The sequence below is a fragment of the Diabrotica virgifera genome, chromosome 3 (genome assembly GCF_917563875.1).
Source record: "Diabrotica virgifera virgifera chromosome 3, PGI_DIABVI_V3a".
NCBI classification, from domain to species: domain Eukaryota; kingdom Metazoa; phylum Arthropoda; class Insecta; order Coleoptera; family Chrysomelidae; genus Diabrotica; species Diabrotica virgifera.
The window spans coordinates 126,023,505-126,031,991 of record NC_065445.1 but is presented as its reverse complement, the minus strand read 5'-3'; positions in this window follow the sequence as shown (position 1 = coordinate 126,031,991).

The window sequence follows — 8,487 nt, the reverse complement described above, 5'->3', positions numbered from 1 at the left end:
ACCATATAAAAGAACAAGAAATACATAACATTTTAGTACTCGTTTTATAAGATTTATGCTGAGGTTTCTACTAAATACCTAATATTTGTTTCATATTAGTGAATGCACTTCTAGCCTTTTCTATTCTAATTCGGATTTCTTTGGTATAATCGTTTGTTTCACTAATGTTTGTCCCGAAATAGTTATAATTCTGAACTCGTTCTATCGTCTTATTATTTACGTGTAGATTGATGTTTCTAATATTTTTCTTTGATATAACCATGAATTTTGATTTTTTTATGTTTAGTGACAGAACAAATTCTTCACTCGTTGCAACAACCTTATCTAAAATTCTTTGTAGATCTGTAATGGTTTCTGCTATCAGTATTGTGTCATCGGCGTATCTAATTTCACATATGGGTAGGCCATTTATTTTTATACCTGCTACTTCATCTTCTAATGCTTTTTTGAATAATTCTTCTGAGTATGCATTAAACGGTGATCGCGACAAGACACAGCCCTGTCTAACGCCTCTTTTAATTTTTATTTTATTGGTGTTTAAATTATTTATTCTTATGACAGCTGCTTGTTCATAATACAGATTATTTATTATTCTTTTATCCCGTGTGTCGCTGTTCTTTGTTCTCAGTAGTTTTATTAATGGATTATATGTTTCACCGTATTGAATGCCTTGTTATAATCTAGGAAGCAGAAATAGATGTCCTGGTTTACATCTAAACATCTCTGTATTAGCACATTTACTGCAAATAATGCTTCTCTGGTTCCTTGAGCATTTCTAAATCCGAACTGAATTTGTCCAATGTCTTGTTCTAACTTTTTGTATATTCTACGATGAATAATCTTTAGAAATACTTTGAGTAGATATGTGGCACATTAGACTGAGGTACGGTGGTCGCAACATTGTATGGCATTTCTCTTTTTCGGTATAGTCACGAATGTTGATAGAAGCCATTCTTTAGGTAATATACTGTTCTGTATATGATATTAAATAATTCGACAATTACATGTATATTGCAGTCGGCTATAAGTTGCAATATTCCTGTCGGTATTTCGTCCGGTCTTATAGCTTTCCCAGTTTTCATTTCTTTAATGGTGTGTTTCTGTTATTTCTGGTCCAGTCTCTTCAACGAAATAGTCGTTATCTATTGTGTCTCGGTTGTCGTTAAACAGCTGTTCTATATAGTTTGTCCATACCATCAATCTGCTTTCTTCATCCATTACTATGCCCCCCTTTTCATCAATTAGTATATGTTGTTTGTATTCTAGTTTCCTAGTTAATTATTTTATTTTCCTGTGTACATTAAAGCTGCCATGTTTATGTTGTAGCGTTTATATTTCATCACATTTTTCTTTTAACCAATTTTCTTTTCCTATGCGGATATGACGCCGTATTTCGTTTTGTGTTTGCTGGTATAACGATTTATTTTTGTCCTTATATGCTCTTCTTTTGTTCATTAAGTTTAGTATTTCGTTTGTCATCCAATCTTTTTTTTTTCTTTGAGTTTGCGTGGATACTTTTTTGAAGGTTCTATTAAGTCAGTCTTTATTTTTTCCTAGTTTTTGTTGATATTTTCTTCATTGTATTCCCCTTCAATCTGTACGGTGTTTAGACTTTCGTTAATTCTTTCTTTGATATTTTCTCTGATTTCTGGATTTCTTAGTGCACTTATATCAGTTCTTTCTTCTTTTGTTGTTTTCTCTATTATTTTCATTTTGATTTTCATGTAAGCTAGTAAGAGATTATGATTAGATGATATATCTGCTCCAGGTTGTGTTTTGACTGCCGTAATACTATTCCGATATCTTTCTTTGATCATTATGTAATCTATTTGATTTCTCATTATCTGATGTTCATTATCTCTTGGCGATTTCCACGTGTACAAACGTCTATTAGGTAATTCAAAGAACGTGTTTGTAACAACCTGAAACGATATTAATCGTTAATTCTGTCTTTCATTTCTGTTGCGATATTTTTATTATAGCATATTGTACCGTATCAGTTATGGACCACTCAGAATGGAAGTCATAATATCGACTGGGTGGCAAAAAGAGCACCAGGACGAAGAAGAATATCCTGGCTTGCTAACCTGAGAGCATGGTATAGAAAGAACTCAAAACAATTACTCCGCATAGCAACCAAAAAATCATCATATCCAGAATGATCGCCAACGTTCGGAACGGACAGGCACCCTGAGAAGAAGAAACCCTTTTCCGCGTCTGTAGGTGAACATAAAAATACTGATACCGCTATTAAAAAATTGGAATTGGTAGTAGCAAGGGAATTTAGGGTTACAAGTATTTGCTGATGGCAAATCACAAAAAAGTAAAAAACAAATATTATTTTAAAATTACAAAAAAAAACCAAAATTCTGGAGAGGACTATCCTTATAACATAGTGGTATAAATAAAAATATCTAATACAGTTCGTATGGGTACTTACTAGTTCATATTATATTCTAAAAATATTGGATACGACATATTTAGCAAACAGCTAATGAAGTATGGCAATGAGATGGTCTTCTTCTTAACGTGCCCTATCAAGTCCCCTTGACGTTGGCGATTAACATGGCGAAACTGTCTCTGTCTCGAGCTATTCTAAATAGGTGTTCTGCTTTCTTTATTCCTGTCCACTCCCGGATATTCTTCAACCAAGAGGCCTGCTTTCTACCAATTCCTCTGCGTCCTTCGATTTTACCCATCATAATAAGTTGAAGAATATTATACCGGTCTCCCCTTACTACGTGTCCAAAATAGGCCATCTTTCTATATTTGATGTTATCAAGCAGCTCGCGGGTAGCATTTGCTCTCTTAAGGACTGCCACATTTGTCAGCATAGCCGTCCATGGTATTTTCAGAATACGTCTGTGCAGCCACATTTCAAAGGCCTCCAAACGGTTAATGGTGGATATTTTTAATGTCCATGCTTCGACACCATACAAGAGGACTGACCAAATGTAGCATTTAATCATGCGCATAATGAGATGGTACTAAATATTATTCGGTAATTAATTAATTACATATAAAAGCAGAGCATAAAGAAGAGATGTCAAGAGTCTAGCTAGATAATGAATGTCTTAAGTGTCAATCTTTAAAAAAAACAGAGAACAGAGCGCTGTTAGGAAAACGGAAAACAGGAAAATATTGGTATAATGTATTGAATTCTTATCCACAGAGAACGACAGTTCTCACCAGTGGCGCACAACACCCCTACAAGCGACACTATATATACACGAAATTTTCGATTTTCTAAACCTGACTGAATTGAAAATTGGGCCAAATCCCATCTTAAAGTTTAGGAAAAGACTCGTCCATCCATATGTTACCTCTCCATTTTGGTCCAAGGGTGTGGATTTTACGGCCCTTCCCATTTAAATCCTGTTTTTCGTTCTCATCCCCAAAACTCCCAAAAATTTCAAAAATTTAAGCCCGACCTTGGCGGCTTCTGATAGCACAGATCATTACCTTTCCAACGCATGTTTAATTTTGAAAATCGGTTATACCATTCAAAAGTTATCGAGCTCAGAAATATGACTCAATTTTTATTTAAAAAATGGAAAATGTTTGTGGATATGTATGTATACCTCGTCCAATTTACTTACCGTTGCGCGTCATCCGCGCCATAGCCTGTGACACGATACCAACTCGAAATATTTAGGCGGTGAGCGTGTTCTTTTTTAGAATCAAAATTATTCTAAAGGGGAACACACCTACCGCCTAGATATTTCGTGTTGGTATCGTGTCACGGGCTATGGCGCGGATGACGTGCAACGGTAAGTAAATTGGACGAGGTATATGTATGTATGTATGTATGTGTGTGGAAAAGTTACACCGATCTGAATTTTTTTTTCTGTGTTTCAAGAAGGTGTGAGGGCCGATTCAGAGCCGGTCTAATTTTTGACTTCTGACTACCCGTAAGCCAGCTAGAGGACTAGGTAGATACAAAATAGCATATTTTTTGGGCGTATATATCTTAGGTTCCAGGAAAGACAGGAAAACCGCAAATACACCAAATCAATAGGGTTGAGTTAAGCTTTCAAGTGGCGCCTAAGCGATCAAGCTGAGACATACACACTGCTCGCCATAGCCAAAAAACTGAAAAATTAAACTTTGAAAATTTTGGTTTTTCGACAATTACTCAAAATTTCAACCTACGAATTGCACCAATAACTGAGCGTTTGTAGAAGGACTCAGGACGCGTCTAACGGTGTATACCTCATATCTGGGAAAATTCGAATTTTTAAGTTATAGGCTTCATAAGTATAATCAAATCTATTTCTTACGGGAAAAACGGTTTTTCAAGCTCAATAATTCCTGTAATACGTTCAGTTATCATACTCGATCTTGGATGCTGGTCAGATACTACTTGTCAATACGTTTTAAATTCATGTTTAGTGATCAACATCAGGTAAACCGTTCAGAAGTTATAGAGCTCCAAAAGTATAATTAGTCCAGGAACTGAAATTTTTCACTTCGCAATTTTTACAGAATGGATAGATTTGCTTGAAAATTTGACAATAAGTAGTGGATAATCCAAGGATCAAAATCTATATGATGCCGAAAGACGCTTTTACCATGGGGTTGTTGCCACCTCATCTCGAGGGTGGAAATTTTTTATTATATTTTGACCGCAAATGCTGGTAAAAATATTAATTATAAGCAAAAAATGTTCATTATACATTTTTTTGATAAAATTAATAGTTTTCGATTTATTGGTTATCGAAGCTGTTAGTTTTATATCGAAAAAATTACCAGAGAACGGCAGTTCTCGCCAGTGGCGCAGAAATACGCCCCCCTACACGCGACACTATTATATACACGAAATTTTCAATTTTCTAAATCTGACTGAATTGAAAATTGTGCCAACTCCCATCTTCAAGTTCAGAAAAAGACTCACCCATTCATATGTCAACCATCCATTTTGGTCCAAGGGTGTCGATTTTACGGCCCTTCCTATTTAGGTCTGTTTTTCGTTCTGGCCCCCAAAACTCCCAAAAACTTCAAAAATTTAAGTCCGACCTTTGCGGCTTCTAACAGTACTGATCATTACCTTTCCAACGCATGTCTAATTTTGAAAATCGGTTATACCATTCAAAAGTTATAGAGCTTAGAAATGTGACTTAATTTTTATTTAAAAAAGGGAAAATGTTTGTGGATATAGTATTTTTACTACAAAAACGTTATTACGTAGGTCAAAATTTTTGACGTAAGAGAACTGTCAAAACATTAGAATGTGACTTTTCATTATTGCCGTGTTTATAATAAACATAGCAATAATGAAAAGTCACATTCTAATATTTTGACAGTTCTCTTACGTCAAAAATTTTGACCTACGTAATAACGTTTTTGTAGTAAAAATACTATATATATGTATGTGTGTTTGAAAGTTAAACCGATTTGATATTTTTCCTCTGTGTTTGAAGAGGGGGTCAGGGCCGATTTAGAACCGGTGTAGTTTGTGACTTTTGACCACCCATAAGCCAGCTATAGGACTTGGTAGGTATAAAACGGCATATGTTTTGGGGGTATATATATTCGGATCAAGAAGAGCCAGGAGAACCGCAAATACATCAAATTAATAGTGTTGACTTAAGCTTTCAAATGGTGTCTAAGCCGTCAGAATCAGACATACACACGGCTCAGTATAGCCGAAAAACTGAAAAACTAAACTTTGAAAATTTTGGTTTTTCGACAATTACTCAACATTTCAACCTACAAATTGCGCCAATAACTTAGCGTTTATAGAAGTACACCAGACGAATTTAACGGTGTATACCTCATATCCCGGAAAATTTGAATTTTTTAGGTTATAGGCTTCATAAGTATGATAAAATCTATTTCCTGTGGGAAAAACGGTTTCTCAAGCTCAATAATTCCTGTAGTAGCTTCAATTTTCATACTTGACCTTAGATCCATCAGATACTACTGGTCAATACGTTTCAAACTCATGTTTACTGATCAAAATCGGTTAAGCCGTTTAGAAGTTTTTAAGCTACAAAAGTATAATCCAATTTACGATTATTCCCGAAATAGTTTATGTAGTTGTAGTGGTTACGACGCTAAATTTGATCTGGCAACGGGCAATCCGACTTCATTTACCGGCCATCTCAATTTTTTTTCAATCTATTTTGAATAAAAAAAAATCTAGTGTACATTCGATGGACACTAGATCATTTGGGAGATAATGCAACAAAGGTGACCATTTATAAAGCTTGACGTGTAATAGAGGAACATTGCATTTAACTTCATACATTTAATTTATAAATAACTTTGAAAAACTCCTGATACAAGAATAAAAAACCGCTAAACGCCGTAAAAATGAGTGGCGCATAAAATATTCCAGCTACAAAAGATCTGATATGAATATTACGTGGCGCGAAAAGGGATTTTCATTTGATGCAAAACAAAATTCTAGTTTTATTTTAAAAGATTTTTCCATAATATTTGCTAAATTTGAAGTAAACGCGCCACAAAAGAGTTTCAAAATTCAAACTGTATCAAAGTTACTCTTGTGTGGCGCGTTTACTTCAAATTTAGCAAATATTATGGAAAAATCTTTTAAAATAAAACTAGAATTTTGTTTTGCATCAAATGAAAATCCATTTTGCGCCACGTAATATTCATATCAGATCTTTTGTAGCTGGAATATTTTATGCGCCACTCATTTTTACGGCGTTTAGCGGTTTTTTATTCTTGTAATACAATACAATAAATTAAAGGAGTAGACTGATGACAGATATTATTATAGCCCTATCTGAAAAGGGATTCTAATGAGACAGATCTATATCAGTGTTGTTCTGAAGCTATTTTCTTGTGGCATTTTTATAATCAAGTATATTCAAATGGGAAATAAGCCACAATTTTACCTAAAAATGATTTTATTAACGTTTCGACGCCCAAGTCGGGTTATTAAAGGAGGAAGTCAATAGAAAGAAAATACCACAATTAATAAATCAGTAACATATCGAGTTAGTACATATTTAAAATTTAAAATATCAAGTCAGAATTTGGTATTAGTTTTGAGAGTAAACTAAATGTAAACCCAAATACTTACGATGTCGGGATAGTATCACGAGGTTTTTCCTGGTTTTCCCTCGTGATTTACTATGGAATCTCTAACGCGAGAATTTCAGTGCCACCGTTGCATTTGGTTGTCTTTTTAAAGACAGATCACATGCTATGATTTTTTGTGGCGGATATTCTTGAGTTGGGATTGATTTCATGTAATCAAATGAACTATCTTTTAGTAAAGTCGTCCCAGGAATGCAACTCATCAATATTGGCAATATCATTTTAAAGTCGTCTACTTTAAAATGTATAATACGTGTCTGAATTGCCGATATAACTGAGTCAAATTAAATAAATTATTAGAAGAATTTTTTACTAAGCAACAACATTTTTACTTATTTAGTATTATTTTGTATTTTGACAACGACACCCGACTTGGGCGTCGAAACGTTAATAAAATCATTTTTAGGTAAAATTGTGGCTTATTTCCCATTTGAATATACTAGATCTATATCAGAACAAATTTTTACCCTAAAGCTGATAAGCGTATATAAATATTTGCCACCAATATAATTTTAACAGGCGCACTGTATTTAGTCTACCGCAAAGTATATCACATTATAAGAAGGTCAATAATATGAAGATTAAGTAAGTAATTGATGTTAATGCCTTGATAATTACGGATGCAACTGAAGAAAAACTTGTTAGTTTTGAAATGTTATGCTATCGAAGAATCTGGAAGATAGTATGGGCACAACACGTAACAAAAACGAACACTTTAAGACAAAAAAATGGAAAGATACTTCATAACACTATACAGGAAAGAAAAATAAGCAACTTTGTTTGGTCTCGTAGGTACTAAGAAATTTACATTACGAATTGATGTCATTGAATTCAGCCAGGAATTGATAGTCCTGGCTGAAAATTTTAAAGGAGTGGAATGGAAAAACAAAAATATAACTCTTCAGAACTATGCAGACAGAGTAAAATGGTGGTGGTGGTGATGAGATCTAATATATGATGATTAAAGGATTAGTGGTCGCCAACTTCTTGAAAATTTCAAGATCTTGTCTTGATCTTGTCTTAATTTCAAGACAAGATCAAGACAAGAAGTAATTTTAAATTTCAAGACAAGACAAGAAATTTTATGTCAATATTTATGATTTCTTGTCAAGAAAACAAGAAATCTTGAAATATCTTGACTAATAATGAAAACTCTAAAACGTATTTATTTGTGAAAAATTATTATTTTAACATAACATAACATATTTTAATTATTTATTGAACACTTTTTTTGCTAAAACGATTTACAAAACTGTACCTAAATTAAAAATAATAATTAATGATTCTTACCTAATCCTGTTGAAAATAAAATTACAAACTATATTTACTTTTAAATAACAAATTTAGGACATTTTTAAATCGGAATTGATAAGCCATGAATTAACGCAGATAACACTGCTCATGGAGTCAACGCCTAGA